We start from the raw sequence: 12,129 nt of genomic DNA on the forward strand, positions 1-12,129 counted from the left end.
ATTTGTCCCAGGTCACAAACAAATTGTACCAACCAAAACAGAAACACAAACTGCGTGTGAGGCTGTCTGGGAAAGACTCAGTATCATCGGTGGGCATTAATTTGGAATCAGGTCCCTCTGTCCACTTCTAGATCTACTCCAGATGTAACAAAATATTATAGAGAAAGCCGAAGCACTGTTACATAAGTTTCCAAGTCACACTCTAATTGTTGAAGTAGATGTTAATTGTGCAACAATCGACTGAGAAAATGACAGTTCAGTAAGAGGTGGGGGTGACAAGACGTCTGGTGAAACACCCCTAAATGAGTTGTCTGAGAATTACCTGAAACAGACTGTTTGGGAGCCCACTAGTGATATTGCATCTGATAGTTTCAAAATGACCATAACACTTTGAGGAAGCTCACACAGAAACTAGTGTCAATGACCATGAAGCAACAATGATTTACAACGTACAAATGGCAACTAAAACATTTAGCAGAATACATATATGTTCAGCAAACCAGATATAGAATCAGTTGTGACCTATTTGAATACAAAACTCGAAATATTTAGCTCTGGAGAAAAACATGTAGAAAAATTGCGGTTCAGGTTTATAAGAACAGTCAACTGTGCACTTTGTACATATGTAGAGCAGTTCATGATAAGAGGGAGACTCCACAGTCTGCAGACATTTTAAAGAAACATCTAAAGAAAAAGAGACAACTGGTCAATAAATGCTAGGCAAAACGTGGGGCTACATGTAGGAAGATGTAAATGAGATGTATTTGGCTAATGAAAGAGAATTTCGTCTAACCTACTAAGATTACCGAGTCGCAGATAGGCTCAACAAAAGGAATCATAATTAATGCTTTCGGTCATTAAGGCTGCAGTCAACAATAGACAACAAGCACACACACACACACACACACACACACATACACACACACACACACACGTACTCACGCAAACAAAACTCACACACACGACTGCACTCTCAGGCAATTGAAACCACACTGCGAGCAGCAGCACCACTGCATGATGGGAGTGGCGACAGGGTGGGGGTGAAGAAGAGGTTGGGGTGGGGAGGGGTAGGGGTAGTATGTGTGGGCGGCGGACAGTGAAGTGCTGCATGTTAGATGGTGGGCATGGGAATGGTGGGGAGGGGGAGGGAAGTAGCAGAAATGGAGGGAAATAGAAAGACTGTCTTTGGTGGTGGAATGACGGTTACATTGTGATGGAATGGGAATAGGGTAGGAGCTGGATGGGTGAGGACAGTGACTGACAAAGGTTCCCACAACCCGCCTGGCGTCCTCCTTTGTTAGTCACTGTCCTCACGCATCCAGTAAGGTGCCCTGTTCCCATCCCAGCACTACACAGCCGTCATTCCACCACCACCCACAGTCCTTTTATTTCCCTGCGTTTCTGCTACTTCCCCTCCCTCCCCACCTCTCCGCTGACCTCTGTCTAACCTGTAGCACTTCACTGTCCACCACTCCACCATACTGTCGCTCCCCTGCCTGCCACAGCCTCCTCCTCTCCCCACACCCAGTCGCCACTCCCATCATGTACTCGTGCTGCTGCTCACAATGTGGTTTCAGTTGCCTGAGACTTCAGTCATGTGTGTGAGTTGCGCGCGCGTGTGTGTGTGTGTGTGTGTGTGTGTGTGTGTGTGTGTGTGCGTGTCTACTGTTGACGAAGGCCTCATTGGCCAAAACCTTTAACTCTGAGACTTTTTTGTTGTGCCTATCTGCAACTCAGCAATTCTTGTCAGTGGTGAGTTGCAACTTTCCTTTTCATGATATTGTCACATTCCATCCTGGATTTTTCATGATTTCACTCCTACTAAGACTACTGTAACAGAATAGGAAGGATCTCTCACAAAACCAAGCAAATGCCGGTATTATGTAAAGCTGGTACCAAATTTAGTGTTCAGACACTCGCTGACCAGGTAATGACAGCAATTAAGAATAGCGAAGCAAAATCAGAAACTCTGAATTAGTATCCCGCAATGTTTCTTTAGAGGTGATATTGTGGGGTATTGCTCTAATTTGTGACGATGACAGATATGTACCATTAGTGTTGAGAAACGGCTGAGATTTAACAAGGCTCCAAGCCCGATGGAATCTCTATCAGACCCTACGCCGAATTTGCGTCTGATTTAGCCTTTCTCTTAACCAAAATCTATTGTAGATCTCCAGTACAAATAACAGTGCCCCGTAGTTGGAAGACGTTCGAGGAGACACCCATCTAGTAGAAGAGTAGCAGGAGTCATTCACAAAACTACCGTGCAATATCCTTGCCATCCATTTCTTATAGGATTCTTCAACACATTCTCAGCTCAAACGTAATGAGGTTCCTTGAATAGAAGGAACTCATTGCCAATCAGTATGGATTTCGGAAACTCTCACATGTCACATTTCCTTCAAGACATCCTTAAAACTATAATCAATGCAGTAAGGTAAATGCAGTAATTTCGATTTTCGATAAAATCATTTGACTCACTGCCATAACCACACTTATTACCAAAAGTAAGATAATATGGGGTATGATGCGAAATTTGTGACTTAACTGAGGATTGATTTGTTAGGGAGGACCTAGCGTGTTGCTTTAATGCAGAGAAATTAGTGTGTACAATGTAAGTGTATTGCTACTCGAATTTGATGTAATTTTAAAATTACTAGTCTGTGAAAGAATTGAAACGTTAGAACTTCAGTTGAAACACTGGTTCATGCAAGCTGGAAGCAGGTGTGTAATCGTCTGAAGCTTGAAAGAAAGGCTCCTTTGCACGTACAGTAAATTGGTGGCTAGCACGCAAACTGTTCACACCTTGTGAACTGAACGACGCAAGAAGAGCGGCAAAATTATTTTATGTAGCCTCGGATGTCGAAAAACGTAGGCTCATTTTTCAAAATACTGAAATACCGTACCAAGAAGAGAATATACAGCAAGAGCCATGGATATTTTCGGCACATTCTTTGAATAGCCACATGAGATCTACACTGTCACCACCTGCATCTCACAGAATCATTTGAGTACTGACTAATTACATAGACCACTTATCTGTTCTATTAATGAAGAATAAGTTTTTGTTCCCTAAACAATGGGTTGGGCACTCTTATTTTATGCGCAATCATTTACTTAAACAATGTCCTATTCCAAGTGCTGTAATAATCCCAGCATTGAACTGAAAACTAATTACCTCCCATAAAAAAAAACCAATAACTTGTGTGGAGTAGTTGACACTATAAGTATTCCGTCAGGCCAAGTTTTGACGTACTCCACGTTTTTTTCGTACAAGGATAGTTGATTTTTATTAAAGTGTAATTGCCAAGACTAGATTTCAAGTATCGAACTTAAAGATTGTTCGTCTTAATATCTTAGCACAGTGTAACAGTTATCTGTAAAAACTAAATTCATAACAGTGGCTGGTTAGGCTTGAAGGGCAAGCTTAATGATGATTCTGCAGGTCTGAAGTTATAGTGTTTATGATGTCATGTATACATAGTTAATAGTGTATCTCATATCGTGTTATGACTAAAATGTACAGCCTTCATCTGAGTCTACTGACGGACTAGCCTCAGGGTCCTCGCACTAACAGCTGAAGCAAATTTAAGTTTCATGTAACAATTACAGCATTAGGTATGTGCACGTGCAAGTTTTCTAATATTTGTGTGCTATAATAAGCAACTGTCTCCAACTATTGAAATTATATTACATCCAGGTACCACATATCCCATTTGTGATAAATAGTATAAAGAAGCAAATGCTATTTGAAACCTATAATAATAGCAAGGTTTTTGTTATTATAGTCTTCAGTACGAAGACTGATTTCACGCAGCTCTCCACGATACTCTATGCTGTGCGGGCCTCTTCGTCTCCAAGTAACTGCTGCAACCTACATCCTTCTCAACCTGTTTACTGCATTCATTACTTGGTCTCCCTGTGTGACTCTAACCCCATCCCCCACCCGCCCCCTCACCGCGCTTCCCTCCAGTACTAAATTCGTGATCTCCAGATGTCTCAGTGTGTGTCCTATCAACAGATCCCTTCTTCTAACTAGGTTGTACCACCAGTTTATTTTCTCTCCAGTTCTATTCGTACTTCCTCATTGGTTGTGTGTTGTGGAACAGTGAGGCTTCGTGCGAGCGATGTTCAGTAGGAGAAGTAAAGTTTGCTAAGAAAGTCCCGGACGTCACTCGCACTGAAAATGTACCTAAGAGCCAGTCTACAACTGAGTTTGAGGAATATTACAATGGGGGAATATAAGCAGTATGTTAACGTCGGCCTCGACTGTTCTGTCCGCGCAATGACACGTCGGACACGGTTGGCTCTGTTAAAAAGAAACTTGGCACATAGAAAGTAAATCATTAAGCAAACACAAATTTAGGGTAATTGACACTATAATTACGAACTTGGACATAACGTACATATAACATGTCAACAATGACAGAACTTGAGTAGTATGAAAAGTTTACCCATCACGTAGAAATGGCCAGTCATTAACCAATCTGCGTTTTTCACATAAGCTAGTCCCACATGCAACAAAATGACAGTATTTATCTGTAGGGTTTATCAAATGACAAGTCTAATAATGACCCCTATGTAATGGTGCGTCCGTATTGGACAGGAGATAAAAAGAGACTGATATCGTCCGGCAGTGGACGACGGGTTGCGCGCTTGTTTTTTTTTTTAGTATTCAACTGTCTCAGAGTCCGTCTTTAATATCGACGTTTTTAGATGCGCGCTGAATTTGTCTATAGTTGCTTAGGCGCGTCAGTGGTGCTGGATTCATTGCTCCTTGTATATTGTCAAAATACAACATTACAATGCGTAATAATGAAATGATAATTAATTGGACACCCTAGCTGCAAGCAGGCGTTGATATACTTCATTGGGGACATGTTGAAAATGTGTGCCCCGACCGGGACTCGAACCCGGGATCTCCTGCTTACATGGCAGATGCTCTATCCATCTTTTTTTTTTTTTTTTTTTTTTTTTTTCTAAATGATGAGGACAACACAAACACCCAGTCATCTCGAGGCAGGTGAAAATCCCTGACCCCGCCGGGAATCGAACCCGGGACCCCGTGCTCGGGAAGCGAAAACGCTACCGCGAGACTATTTTTTTTTTTTTAAAATTGTGAGGAATAAATAAGGAAAAGATTTTTTTTTTTAAGCCAGACTCAATATTTCTTTTTCCTTTAAGAACAAATTGTGAGGAATAAATAAGGAAAAGTTTTATTTTTTTTTTATTTTTTTTTAAGCCAAACTCAATATTTCTTTTTCCTTTAAGAACAAATTGTGAGGAATAAATAAGGAAAAGTTTTTTTTTATGCCAAACTCAATATTTCTTTTTCCTTTAAGAACAAATTGTGAGGAATAAATAAGGAAAAGTTTTCTTCTTTTATTTTTTTTTAAGCCAAACTCAATATTTCTTTTTCGTTTAAGAACAAATTGTGAGGAATAAATAAGGAAAAGTTTTTTTGTTTTTTTTCGAAGAAAACAAAGACTCCGATTATACTGGTTTCTCCTTCCAGTAAACAAAAATGAGTCTCCTTTGTCTTGTTGGCGAAGAAGCAATCCTTTGGAACAAAAAAAAGTGTCTCAAAGTCAAAATCAAAGTTCTTTTTCCTTTAAGAACAAACTATGAGGAAGAAATAAGGAAAAGCTTTTTAAGTCGTCATGCAACTTGTAGTTAAAGTCCAGTTCTTACAGGAGCTCCTGAAGTGTCCGCCTATAGCATGCCAGCTCGTCCAAACGTGTCTTCTCATGGCGTAGGCGTGAGTTCTGGGTGGCAGATCTATTCAGTTCGGTTCGTTTTATACAGTTTTCAGCTTCTCAGGGCTTGGACGTTCCAGCTACTAGGTGGGTCATCGAAAGTGCTCCGTAAGAAATTAGAAAAATATTGTTTATAGCGTGGGTTGCGTATCAGGACGCAGTGTCGTTCGTTGAGATAAGTCCAATATCCTAGCGTAGACTTGTCGCCTGAAGTAAAAAGATAGCGGATCGTGTGGCCACAGATCCAATTCACAGTGTTAGTTTTGGCGGAGGGGTAGAAAGTCTTATCGGGGTACAAAAGCATGTGGACGTCGATCTGAGCCGGTGTCTGGCGAGTAAGAAACGCCAAAATTCGCCGCGCAAGTGTCCAGACGTCTAGCGCTGTGCCACAGTGGAACCGGTGGACATCCGTGTCATCCACGCCACAGTGGGTGCAGAGGGATGAATCGGTGAGATGGATGCGGTGCAGACGATCTCGGTTAACTTGTTTGCCATTCACGGTGATGTACCACGCTGATTGAACGTCTGATTCGAGAAAACGCGCATGGATCGCTTTCCATATGTGTCGCCACACGTACTGTGGATACTTACGTTCGATGGGGTTGGACGGGCGGCACTGTTGTAACAATTCGGAGACTGTTTTCGTGAGGTACAAAAGTGTAAGTGGTAAGGACCGGTAGATATAACTGAACTCCAGGAAAAATCGTTGGATGTAATAAAAGGGGGTTGGAATGGTCGATATCAGTACTGGGGCGAACAAGGAGGCCGGTGTAAAGTTGTGAAGCAGGAGGCTAGTAAGGCTCTGCGGGCAACGATGCCAAAGTTTGAGTTGGGAGCTGACGTATAGTGCCTTGACACGAGTCGGCACGTGGATGAGTCCCACCCCGCCACGATCTCGTGCCAGTGCAAGGGATTCATACTGCACCTTGAATAACATCCCCGAGCTGACGAAGGAGCCGAAAGCCATCAACAGTCGTCGCGCCAGGAGATTTGGGACTGGTAGTACTTGAGCCACGTGTGGTATACGGGAAGCATGATACATGTTCACGTATTGCGCGCGTTGGATAACGTCGAGAGCTCGTAGCCGGTGATCGGCGAGATTGGCCCTGATTGTCTGTAGCAAGCGTCTACCATTGATAGCCGCTGAGCGGCGCAGGTCTGCTGTGAAATCAAGTCCAAGACACCGTATGGTGGCGGCGACACTAAGGGGGGCAGCGCATCTCTCCGGCAAGCCCTCACCAATGAGCAGGACCTTGGATTTTGACACGTTGAGGCAGCTCCCCGACGCTTCGCCGTAAGTCGCCACCCATGTCAGTGCTGCTCGTACTTCATCTTCACTGCGCAGATATAGTACTATGTCGTCTGCGTAGGCTGTACAACAAAAACGGTGGCCTTGCACAGCCATGCCTTCCAAACGTTGGCGCATGCCCTGGAGGAGGGGTTCCAAGGTGAAAGCATACAAAATCGTGGAAAGAGGGCATCCTTGCCGTACAGATCGTGCGATGACCAGGGACGGTGTAAGACGACCATTGTACATGATTTTAGAGGTTGCACTACTCAACAGGCGCATAACCACTGTTACAAAACCGCCAGGAAAACCCATATGCTGAATAACTGTCCGTAAATAGAAGTGGTCAACACGGTCGAAAGCCTGGCTAAAGTCCAGTGAAGCCAAGACGCCAGGGAGACGCTGATGATGCGCTAATGCTATCATGTCTCTGTAACGGCAAAGGGCCGTACGGATGTTGTTGTCGCCTCCTAGGCAAGTCTGGTCGCAGGATGTGACGTAACGTGCGACCTTCTTGAGTCGCGATGCCAGTAGCCGTGTGAATATTTTCATGTCGCTGTTGAGCAAAGTAATTGGTCGATAGTCTTGGACCCTCGATAACCCGCGCGGTTTATGTACGGGGATAATAATTCCTTCTAGAAAGGCGCTCGGGACCACTGTCCTCGGTGACATCAGCTCTTGTGCGATTATCTTCCATGTGGAAGCCAACAAATACTGAAAACTTTTATAAAATTCGATGGGTATACCGTCAGGTCCAGGAGACCTGTTATCGGAACCCGCCTTGATAGCATCTACCACTTCATCTGTGGTTACGCCGTCTTGGAGGTCATGCACTGCATCCTCCGGAAGAGTGTTCGTAGTGAGCTGAGCGACTTCTGTGATCAGTGCTGCAGAATGCGGTACGGCTGCGTATAGCCCGGCAAAATGACCATGGAGAGCACGACCGATGCTTTGTTGGGTGTCGTGCCGGCGCCCTTCCACATCAGTGAGGACTTGGATCAGAGCTCGTCGTCGTTGTTGTCTTTCCTGAAGGAGGTGTTACATCGACGGACGTTCTTGTGGGATTCGATTAGAAGCTCGAGAACGGACTACAGTGCCTTCCAAGTTACGCCGCATGATCAAGGAGATCTGCGCCTTCGTGCGATGGACCATCGACTGCCGGGCTGGCGAGAAAGGCATCGTCGCACAGTCACGTAGAATGGTGTAGTAGAAGTGCGGGGTATTAGTTTGCCACGCCTTTAATTCCTTCCCAAAACTCATCAAAGTCTTCCTGAGGGTCGGCTTTGCACAGGAGAGCCACCATGATAAGGTGGAGTCATAGGCTTCTCGACGATGGTGGCAGCGTGCCCACGCTTCTTCGACCATACGGCGACAGTCTGAGGAGGTCAGGTGAGCGACATTGAGTTTCCACAGACCACGACTATGCCACACTTGCTGTCGGGCGAGAGTGATGTCACAGAGGTATGCATCATGGTCTGAAAAGGCCAAGGGCCAGACATCCGCATGACGTCTGCCATCAGCAAGGGAGCGGGTAACGTAGATGCGATCTATGCGGCTGGATGAGTGAGAGGTGGAGAATGTATAGCCCGGTTGAATTCCGTGGAGCTTCTTCCATGTGTCAACAAGTCGGAGACGGTCGATGACCACTGAGAGAGATGCACAAGGGGAATGTCGCGGGAGTTGGTCCGCGGGCTCTTGTGTCGAGTTAAAATCCCCACCGAGTACCAAATCGTCCTGCGGACCGGTGAAGAGGGGTGTGACGCATTCGGCAAAAAAAGTTTGTCGGTCATGATGGCGGCCAGTGCCGGACGGAGCGTAGATATTAATAATACGCACGCCGAACAGTGTGAGGGCCATACCTCGCACAGTGGGGAGGTAGATGATGTCCTCTGCAGGGAGTCCGTCGCGTAGCAGGATGGCGACGCCGCTACCGGTATCGGATGCGGGGGAAACATGGGCGTTGTATCCGGTGGGAACTAGGAAGTCAGCCACAAACACCTCTTGTAAGGGTGCTATATCCACATCCGCAGAGTAAATAGTGTCTCTGAACATGGCCAGTTTATGGGGGGCACGAATGGTGGCAAGATTCATCGTGGCGATACGATATTGCTGTGTGCGGCCATCCTCAGTATTTGCAGAACGTGCGGTAGAAGTAGCCGGCAGGTGGAGACCCGCCGGTGGTCCCGCAGTGGTGATAATTACTGGCGGGGCGCCAGCCCCAGTGTCGCCGAGGTGGACTCCTGTGCAGACACGCTGGCAGTCTGTTCCGCTTCTTCTTCAACGTCATCGGCCCAGGAAGCTGACGACGTGGACATGTGACGGTCACGTACTTCCGGAACGGGTGTTGTGGATTCCGCAACATGAGTGGCAGGGGGACCGCCGCCATCATTCGTTGACAACGGCGAGGACACGTCCCTGGCTGGGAGAGTAGGCGTCACAGGAGGGGCTCCTGTTGCTGCCACATCGCGTGACTGGACGCAATGTGGGAGATCACCGTCAGACATCAGGTTGACATCTCGCGGGGCCGTCTGAGAAAGGGCGTCATCGGAAGGCGTTCGTCGTCGTTTCCTGTGTTTGCGAGGCGACCGCTGTTTTCTGATGTGGCCTTCTGAATCAGAATGTGGTCGCCCGTCGTCTGACGCCGAACCCGTCTGGACAAAGGCAGACGTCGGCACGACACCGAGGTCGACGTCCATGGTTCCAACAGGAACATCGGTTTCGGTCTGCAAACCGGACGGTCCTGAAGCGAGCACTGGAGGTGACGCCTTGCTTGTGTCCTCGGCGCGTTGTGCTGCGGCGGGTGGCGTTGACGATGCTGCTGGCGCAATCGAGATTGGTACGACGGGATCCTGTGCAACCTTGGCGTAGGTGATGTGTAAGGACGTGACCGTCGAAGCCTGGGTCTCTTCACGTAACGGCGTCTGTATTAAACGGCGGTGTAAGCATTCGGAACGTACATGTCCCTCCTGGCCACATCCTGCGCACGTTCGTGGCTGTCCATCATACATGACGATGGCCCTCACACCGCCAATCAGCAGGTACGATGGGACATGTTTCGTCAGCTCAATTTTTATTTGCCTGACGCCATTTAATACGGGATAGGTCGTAAATGTTTGCCACTTCTCCGCGACGTGACCCAAGACGGTGCCATATGGTTGGAAAGCGGCAATGACCACATCCTGAGGCACCTCGAACGGGAGTTCAAACACCCGCAATGTCCGGAGACCGAAACCAGCATGGGCGACTGTCACAGCACCCATATGTCCATCAGAGTGTTTAAATTTCAGTCCGGTGGCATGACGGTGAATTATGTCATTGCAAATTTCCTCCGTCGACATCTTGATGTAGACAACACTTCCAGTGATGGAAAAATGTATGCCGATTACGTCCTGGGGTTTCAAACGTAGATCCTCACGTATGAACTGTTCGACTTCGAAAGCTCTGGGTCGTGGATGTTCGGCCTGAAACGTTACTTTGATCGTTGCACGGCGGTACGAGTGCGCCATGGTGTACGTTAGTACTGGACTCGATAGACACAAACACCGCGACGCGGAAGTAAACACCGCCAAGAGCGGAGCGTCACACGGCGCGCGGAGCAGCTCCGCACGCTAGCACGGCTGAGAGCCGACTGACTGAGTAATCTGGGCCACCGCGGGCACAGAGGATAGTGCGCCTGCAGGGACTTATCCCTTGCACGCTCCCCATGAGATCCACATTCCCAACATGTCCACAACACTACATTCGTAGTGCGCCTAATAGATGTTTGCTCATCATACTCATTACTCGTGGCAGATTAATCTACCAAGTCCAATTAATTATCATTTCATTTGTAGCAAAGCTGCATGGTCATTGACGGTAACTGTTCTCGGGAACACATACTACCGTCATATATAGTTAAAAATATGGGTTCCTGGCCTTTGAACTTCTTGTGGGAACGCACACGCTATGCCCGAACTCGTACGGGACTTTGTAGATTTATCTGCCACGAGTAATGAGTATGATGGGCAAACATCTATTAGGCGCACTACGAATGTAGTGTTGTGGACATGTTGGGAATGTGGATCTCACGGGGAGCGTGCAAGGGATAAGTCCCTGCAGACGCGGTATCCTCTGTGCCCGCGGTGGCTCAGATGGATAGAGCATCTGCCATGTAAGCAGGAGATCCCGGGTTCGAGTCCCGGTTGGGGCACACATTTTCAACATGTCCCCAATGAAGTGTATCAACGCCTGCTTGCAGCTAGGGTGTCCAATTAATTATCATTTCATTTCTAGCAAATCTGCATGGTCATTGACGGTAACTGTTCTCGGGAACAGATACTACCGTCATATATAGTTAAAAATGCGTAATAATATATAATACATTGGCAAATAAATGGCTCTTGGCCTCTTTCATTACTCAAATCAGTGTTTTGTGTGACGAGATGTGGCAGTGTGAAAATACATCTCATCGCCTCCCATGTGGAGAATGTACGTAATTCCAATGATGTAGTTGCACACAGTACAAGCATTCATCTAAACTGTCAAAATCACACTCTTAAATTAATTAACGTAACATATATATCATAATATCCACAATATTTAGCAAATAAGTGCATAGAAGTGTTTATGCTTTGAACTTAAAGTCCATTGTTTTCGCACTATTATGCTTCAGTTCATTGTGGTCGGTGCCACGGTCATTTGTGTTCGTGTGTCTATGCACAGGCGGTGACCTTCACTCTTGAAAAGTAACTGTACAACACTTTGATCTAGCTTCCATATTATTTAATAAATTCAGTCCTGCTGAAAAGAGAGAAACTTATAACCTAACATTAAAATCAAAGGTAGACTGCTTATACACTAATCATTGTCTGTGCGTTTGTACGATGTTTTAGTTAGTTCAGGGGTTTTGTCTCTTTTGTAGAGTTTTTTTTGTATAAATTGCGCCGTATTTACTTATCGCTAAAATTTACACTAATAAATTTGCATATTGCACACAAACACAAAACACTTTGAAGTTCAACGCCGTGGGTTGACGATGGTAGTTTGTGGTTTTGTCTCACCGCATCTTGACATGGTTATGTAGTGGTTAATACAAAAGAAGAAAAA

The 12,129-nt window shown here is 46.0% G+C and overlaps 1 protein-coding gene and 1 non-coding gene across 2 annotated transcripts in view; both read left to right on the plus strand.

The window, feature by feature from the left end:
* The window catches only part of LOC124719805 (speckle-type POZ protein-like), a 112,548-nt gene that overhangs the window by 35,958 nt on the left and 64,461 nt on the right, over positions 1-12,129 (plus strand). The window lies entirely within an intron of this gene.
* On the plus strand, positions 11,159-11,233 carry Trnat-ugu. The gene has a single exon. It is a non-coding gene; the product is annotated as a tRNA-Thr (tRNA).

The sequence above is a fragment of the Schistocerca piceifrons genome, chromosome 11 (assembly GCF_021461385.2).
Source record: "Schistocerca piceifrons isolate TAMUIC-IGC-003096 chromosome 11, iqSchPice1.1, whole genome shotgun sequence".
Classification (NCBI taxonomy): Eukaryota; Metazoa; Arthropoda; class Insecta; order Orthoptera; family Acrididae; genus Schistocerca; species Schistocerca piceifrons.